This window comes from Mastomys coucha, unplaced genomic scaffold (assembly GCF_008632895.1).
Source record: "Mastomys coucha isolate ucsf_1 unplaced genomic scaffold, UCSF_Mcou_1 pScaffold7, whole genome shotgun sequence".
Classification (NCBI taxonomy): domain Eukaryota; kingdom Metazoa; phylum Chordata; class Mammalia; order Rodentia; family Muridae; genus Mastomys; species Mastomys coucha.
The window spans coordinates 23,591,727-23,600,047 of NW_022196913.1; positions in this window are offsets into that span (position 1 = coordinate 23,591,727).

Consider the following 8,321-nt stretch of genomic DNA (forward strand, 5'->3'; position numbering starts at 1 on the left):
AGTTGCTGCAGAAGGAACCTAGTGTCCGCGTGTCTTCTTCCTGGCGAGAAGACTGCGCGGGCTACAGCCAGCCTCAATTAAATGTTGTCCTTTATAAGAGTTTCCTTTAGTCATGATGTCTCTTCACCACAATAAAACACTAACTAAGACACTGGTCTTGGATTAAAAATTGGTCCTGATCAATTGGGCAAAAGCTAGGGAGCTGATGAAAGAAGATGAGGAAAGATAAAGAGGACATAGGAAAGACTATTAAACAAATACAAGGATGAAGATGACATTCCCCAATTACTGCAACTCTGGAGATTTTATGCAGATCATATAATCAAAATGGATTTTAGATAAATTCAGTATCTTAATTATAAAACTAAATTGGTATAGAGGGGCCAAACCTGTGTCTAATGATAGTATTAATGCAGATAGTGACACAAAGAACAAGTTTCTTGTCCCTATGGGTGTTGGTGTTTGTGGGTCAGTCACCAAAACACTCCTCTGCAGTGACCACACTCTGAAGCAAGCTTGTACAGTAGAAAGTGGCTGTGTTCCCAGAGGACTCAGATTAGCCATGTTATGTGACAGAAATTGTAAAAAGACGAGATTTCTCCAGAATCAGCAGGGTTTCCAGATCTTTCTTTTAAGGAGTGGAGGTTAGTATCTGGGGAATTTTAGAGATCTCACAGGAAGGGGTGTCCAAGTTATAAAAAATTGTGGGTTATCCAAACTGACCATTCCAGAGTCTGAAGGGGACTTCAGAATGGAGACCAGAAAGAGATGTTCATCTGCCTCATTTCTTCAGGCACCATTCATCGCTTAACTGGGAAATCCATGACCAATCAATTTGAGGGCTCTGAAAGCTAAACCCACCTTACTATCCAGTAACCTCTTTGTAGGAAGGGCTTAAAGTACACACTAACAGCTTGAGCTTTCTTTTTTATATCAGATGTACATGAGTTTTAGCTCACTATCTATAACATTAGGGATATTACTCAACTCTAGACCTTGCTTTGTTACCCACAAAAAAGAAAATGTATCCATGGATATATAACAACAAAAACCATGGAGCAATTTTGAAAATCTAATGTGGTAACCTACATAAAGTATCAATACTAAGACTTGACACTGAATACTGAATTTGTCGAATGCTGTAAGTTTGCCTTAAAACATTTTACTTGCTAACTTGCTCTTGAACCCTCTGGTATCTGTCTTTAAGTTGAGATTCATTGGTATGTCATTAGACCACATCTCCTATATTATTCTGTTTTATCATCATAATATATTTCTAAAGTGTATTTCAACACTAAATTTTATTTTCTGTTTTGAAATAAACATATAGCAAAGAAAAACACAGAAATAACCTTTGATCAGAGCCATAATGTAAAGATTATAAAGAAAACAACTTCCAGAGACCAGACTGGACCATGCATGAAAGGAGAAGAAAATAAACAGTGGCTGGCATGGTACGCAATGTGCTCCCCCTCTGAGAACCTCTGCTAGTTTGGTTTTTATTAGGAGAAACTGTGTCAGAAGGTCTTCAGTGTTTTAAAAGAAGAAAGCAACACAATTTAAAAGTTAGTGTGTGTGTGTTTGTGTGTATATGCTGGGGTGAGATGTGCCTGCCACCATGAATGTAAAGCCAAGAAAGCAACTTTGTGGAATCCATTCTTTATTCTTTCCTTCTATCCTTTTATGGGTCCTGAGAATGGATGTTAGATCTTAAGACTTCCATGGAAGATGTCTTTACTTGCTGAGGTACCCCACAAAGAGACACAGTCATAAAGATCTCAGGATATACTTTACTTGAAGATTGCTTGGCAGTATGGAACACACACACATAACACACAAATAAATTTATAATATAGAAGTTTCTAATTTTAAATGAAAAATTTGCAAACAGAAAGAGTTGATGAAAACATATTCATGGTCCAGATCTGGGCATTCAATGTCTTTGGTCAGATAAATGTCCACTTTCAAGGTTAAGTGAAACACCACCCCTCTAGAGCATGGGAGCACCAAAGAAGAAGAGAGTGACCCAGAAGACAGGATGAAAGGCTACAAAAAGCCATTATATAGGCAACTATTCCAAGTATAAATTCACAATAACTGTAGTTTCCTGCACTGGGCACACACAAGACTGGCCCTAAGAACAATAAGTCAAGTGTAGAGGAGGAGCTTATGGGGACCCTATCCCTTAGCTCTAAGCTAAAGGCTGTTAGTGGGTTCTGGGAGAGAATCACAATCTTTAGCTCTGTACCCTGCTCTAACATATAGCTCCATAACCACGATCACATAGCCCCGATTCAGGTTCAGTTGTCATAAAACCAACCAAATAGTCATGAATATTAGGACTCCATGATTTGTGGAGGAGGTGTTTGAGTGAGGTGGGTAAGAATTGTGTACAGGTGTGAATTGTGGAAAAACAGATTTAATTAATAATAAAAGATAGAATAAAACCTTTTGGTGACTGCCACCTAGTGGTAAAAATAATAATTAAAAGTGAAACTCTTATTGACTAATGTAATGCTAAATATTCAATAATGATAGATATACCCTGATTGGATTTTTAACTAATTAACCATTAAAGAAATTTGCGAGCTTTGGAAGCCTCTTTAATCACATGAAGTGGTATCATATTTGTCCTACTTGGTTTTTGCACCTTGACACATCTGGCACTAGGGAATCTCAATTTCCCAACAGACTGACCTGTACACACATCTACGGAACATTTTCTTAATTGCTAGTTGATGCAGGAAGACTGAGTATCCTGTGGGTGTGCCATCTCAAGGCCAGAGGGCCAAGGCTATATAAGAAATGTAGCTGAGCAAGTCCAGGAAGCAAACAAGTAAGCAGCTTTGCTCCGTGTTATCAGCTGTCATTCCTGCCTCCAGGTTCCTGCACCGAGCTCTTGCCTTTGCTCCCTGCATGCTGGAGTGCCACTTGTAAGCCAAACAAACCCTTTCCTTACCAAGTATGTCAGAGTTTTATCACAGCAACAGAGAACCAAACTAGGGCAATACTTTATTTCTGCATCTTAATAAACATGACTATGAAAGACCTAACTTTTTTTCATGCTTATCTTAACAATTTCTGGGGATTCTGTTTTATTAAATTTTGGACTTCAGACTACTTGGATATGCTTTTTGGCACAATGTGACTTTTGCCTTTTGTTGAAATGGAGAATGATGGAGAAAGAACAAAATATGGTGTTAATGGTGGCCAAGAGCTTGCGACTCTGACACTATAGTTTCAATAAGTTATGAGAGGAGAAGCAAGCTCATTTCTTCTCATCTTGTTTATGGTTGCTTTCTTACTATGATAGCAGAGCTGTATCATGGGATCCTCCAATGTTTAAAATTATCAATATCTTCTTAAAGGAAAACAGGCATTTCCTATAATAGAATGTGTTCAATGTATGCATAAAATGTTTTTGATCCTTTATTATAATCTTATGGCATGTCCATATGTATGTGCTCAAAACACAACATTTCTGAATTTTATTTAATTGAAGATTAATTTTTGGTCTTGTTTTATTTTGTTACAGGATCTCTCTGTGTAGCCCTGGCTGTTCTGGAATTCTCTCTGTAGAAAAGGCTGGCCTCAAACTCAGAGATTCACTTCTGCCTCCTGAGTGCTGTGATTAAAGATGTGGGTCATCACACCCAGCGGAAGCTTTATTTATTTATTCTTGTATAGCTGTTAAATGTAGTTACATTACTGTGTTCATATTTATTTTAACATTCTAATTTGTGGTTTTGTATTTAGCCTACATCCTTCTGTTTATTATGTTCAAATGTTTTACCCATTTACCAAGGGTAAAACTATGAAAAATAGTGTATATTTGTTAACATAAGTTTGAAGTAAAAATATACAAAAGTTAAAGGAGGACAAATTTGTAACTATGATGATACATTTTACTCAGCTCTAATCAACTGTCAGGAAAGCCTTACTTCAGTAAGTGTGTGTCTCTGAACCACAAATAGTATAAAATATCTTGGGGTAACTCTAACCAAACAAATGAAAAACCCAGTGACTAAGCATGATGACTAAATGGCACACATGGCACACACATGTAACACACATGCTATGCACATGTATCACATTTTCTTAAGCTCTTAAAGAATCACTACTGAATTTAGCAATGTACTTGACCATGACTTACCATCAATTTTACTCAGAGATTGTCCCCTGTAATTGAAAGGCAAGCAATTGAAAATCGGTGACAAATTAGGCAGAGAGCCCTCTAATACTCACACATTTAATGACATTTTTGAAACAATCGCTGGATAAATGGGTGGTAATGGAACTAGATAACATTTGAAGCTAAAGTATAAAAATAAGGCGTTACATTTTTTGAAAACAGATGAAGTTGATTAGAGGGAAATGTACAGTTTATATCTTTGGAACAGAGTGAAACAAACTACAGAGGTATTTTAAAGAAATGAACAACTAAACTCACTTTGAGTTAATATACAAATGAAAAATAGAGGAAAAAAACAAGATGCAGATGTTTAAAAAGGATTAATACAATTGATAAGGTTTGATAAAATAGAGCAATTAAAAATTAAAAAATCCTGTATTAGCAAATAGGCTACCATTAAGTTTCCTATTTTAAATGACCCCAGCATCCTCCAGGGGAAAACTTGCAATTCACTGCAAACCAACAGCCAGTATCAAATTAAATGGAGACATACATGAAGCAGTCCCACTGAAATTGGGGGCAAGGATGCCCACTCTCCCCATATCTATTCAGTGTGTACTCTAAGTGCTAGCTAGAACAATAAGACAACAAAAAGATCAAGGGGATACAAATTGGCAAAGAAGAAATAAAGGTATCACTATTTGCAGATGATATGATAGTATACATAAGTAACCCCAAAAATTCTACCAGAGAACTTCTCTAGCTGACAAACAACTTCAGCAAAGTGGCCAGATATAAAATTAACTCAAATAAATCAGTAGCCTTCCTTTATACAAATGATAAACAGGCTGAGAAAGAAATTAGGGAAGCAACTCCCTTCATAATAGCCACAAATAGTATAAAATATCTTGGGGTAACTCTAACCAAACAAATGAAAGACCTGTATGACAATAACTTCAAGTCTCTCAAGAAAGAAATCAAAGAAGATCTCAGAAAATGGAGAGATCTCCCATGCTCATGGATTGGCAGAATTAACCTAATAAAAATGGCCATCCTGCCAAAGGCAAGCTATATATTCAATGCAATCCCTATCAAAATCCCAACACAAATCTTCAAAGACATGAAAAGAGCAATTCTCAAATTCATCTGGAAAGACAAAAACCCAGAATAACAAAACCAATTTTTGACAATAAAAGAATGTCTGGGGGAAATCACCATCCCTGACCTCAGGCTTTACTACAGAACAATAGTGATAAAAACTGCATAGTATTAGTACAGAGACAGATACCTTTGTCAATGGCATAGAATTGAAGACCCAGAAATAAAACCACACACTTACAGGACACTTGATCTCTGACCAAAGATGCCAAAAATATACAATGGAAAAAAGAAAGCATCCTCAATAAATGGTGCCGGTCTAACTAGCTGTCTGTATGTAGAAAAATGAAAACAGATCCATATTTGTCACCTTGCACAAAGCTCAAGTTCAAGTGGATCAAGGACCTCAGCATAAAACCAGATACACTGAATCTAATAGAAGAGAAAGTGGTAAAGAGCCTTGAACTCATTGGCACAGGGGGAAATTTCCTAAACAGAACTCCAATGACCCATGCTCTAAGATCAAGAATTGATAAATGGGACCTCATGAAACTGGAAAGCTTCTGTAATGCAAAGGACATAGTCAATAAGACAAATCTGCAATCTACAGATTGGGAAAAACTCTTCACTAACCCTACATCCGATAGAGGGCTAATATCCAAAATATATAAAGAACTCAAGAAGCTCATCACCACAAAAACAAACAACCCAATCCAAAAATGGGGTATAGAACTAAATCGAGATTTCACAATGGAGGAATCTTAAATGGCTGAGAAGCACCTAAAAAAATGTTCAAAGTCCTTAGTGATCAGAGAAATGCAAATCAAAACGACCCTGAGATTCCACCTTACACCAATCAGAATGGCTAAGATCAAAACCACAGGTGACAACACATGTTGGATGAGGATGCTGGTGGGATTGCAAACTAGTACAACCACTCTGGAAATCAATTTGGAGGTTCCTTAGAAAACTGGAAATAGATCTACCTGAAGACCCAGCTATACCACTCTTGGGAATATACCCAAAAAATGTCCCACCATGCCACAGGGGCACATGTTCCACTATGTTCATAGTTGCCTTATTTGTGATAGCCAGAAGCTGCAAACAACCCAGATGTCCCAGGACAGAAGAATGGTTACAGAAAATGTGGTTCATTTACACAATGAAATACTACTCAGCTATTAAGAATGAAGGTATCCTGAGTTTTGCAGGCAAATGGATGGGACTAGAAAATATCATCCTAAGTGAGGTAGCTCAGACCCAAAAGGACATTCATGGTATGCCCTCACTAATAAGTGGATGTTAGCTGAAAAAACAAAACAAAACAAAAAATGTACAGAATACCCAAGATACAGTCTTCAGAACTCAAAAAGGTCAACAAGCTGAAGTGCCCAGGTGAGGACACTGCAGTTCCACTTTGGAGGGACAAGAAAGCAATCACAAGTGGAGAGGGAAGAAGGGACCTGGGAGGGAAAGTGGATGGAGTGGGGGGGAAAAGGGGAACCTTATCTAGTATTGGATGAGGGAAAACAACTGAAGCTCTGAGGGCCAGCATGGAAGAATGGAAGAATGGTAAGAATGGAAACAGGCAACCTTGGGAGATAGGAGGATGTGGGAACCCTCCAGAATGCACCAGAGATCTGGGAGGTGAGAGACTCTCAGGACTCAAAGGGAGGGACCTTAGATAAAATGGCCTATAGTACAGAGAGGGAACTAATAGAGCCCACCTAAAGCAGGAAGGCAGGACATCAAATGAGGAAGGGGGGGCTATCCCACAGTTACGACTCTGACCCATAATTGTTCTTATCTGAAAGAATTAAAACAGGGGTGGAAATGAAGAGGAGCCTAGGAAAAGAAGGTCCAGCGACAGGCCCAAATGTGGAATCCAACTCAAGAGGAGGTCCCAAGGCCTGACACTATTACCAAGGCCTGAGGCTATGGAGAGCTCACAAAAAGGGACCCAGCATGACTATACTCTGTAAGACCCAACAAGCAGCTGAAAGAATCAGATGCAGATATTTGCAGCCAACCAATGGATAGAAGCAGCCAACCCCTGTTGTTGAATTAGGGAAGGCTGAAAGAAGCTGAGGAGGAGGGTGACCCTGTAGGAGGAGAACCAGCAGTCTCAATTAATCTGAACCCCTGAGATCTCTCAAACACTGGGCCACCAAACAGGCAGCATACACCAGCGAATATGAGGCCCCCAACACACATACAGTAGAGGACTTCAGGGTCTGTGTTCAATCAGAGAAGATGCACCTAACCCTCAAGAGACTTGAAGCCCCAGGGAGTTTAGAGGTCAGGTAGGGTGGGGGGTGGGGATATCCCACGTGAAGACAGGGGGATGGGCAAGAGGTATGGGATGTGGGACAGTTGGAGTGTAGACAGGGGTAGGGGGTGGTGGAATAAAATATGGAGTGTAAAAAAATTAAATAATTAAAAAAGCTTTAAAAACAACAACAACAAAACAAAACAAAAAACTCTGAAATAGCAAACGGGCTATTATTAAGTTTCCTATTTTAAATGACCCCAGCATCCTGCATGTGAACACTTAGGTGCCTTCTTGTGGCATCACTGGGATGTGGTAGAGTTTTCAGGGTCTGGAGCTGAGAGAGAAGTTAGGTTCTTTTGAGATATTGAAAGTTTGACCCTCTTCCTCCCCTCACCCACCATTGCCTCAGTCCCATGCTGTACTATGCCATCCAAAGCACTTGTGGCCACCTGACCATGGGCCGAAATCTCTAAAGACTTTAGCTAAAATAGACAGCTCCTCCTTTACATTGCTTTCTTTAACTGCAGCAACGAAAGCTGACTCATATATTTCAACATTAAATAACCTTTGCATCTGTGCACCTGTTGTTGAGTTTAAGTAACAGTTCAGTATTTTACTGTAACTTTACACATAATGATGTGTTCTTCAAGAGTGTTCTCTTATTTTTGAATGCTTTTTTAAAAAATTTAAAAAGTTTAAAAATTTAACCTGTCAGTTTTGACAAAATAAGTTAGGATAAGATTTACATAGTAGGTTCTATGACAACTTGTAATATACAAGGAGACCTTGTCTAAGAGAGAGAGAGAGAGAGAGAGAGAG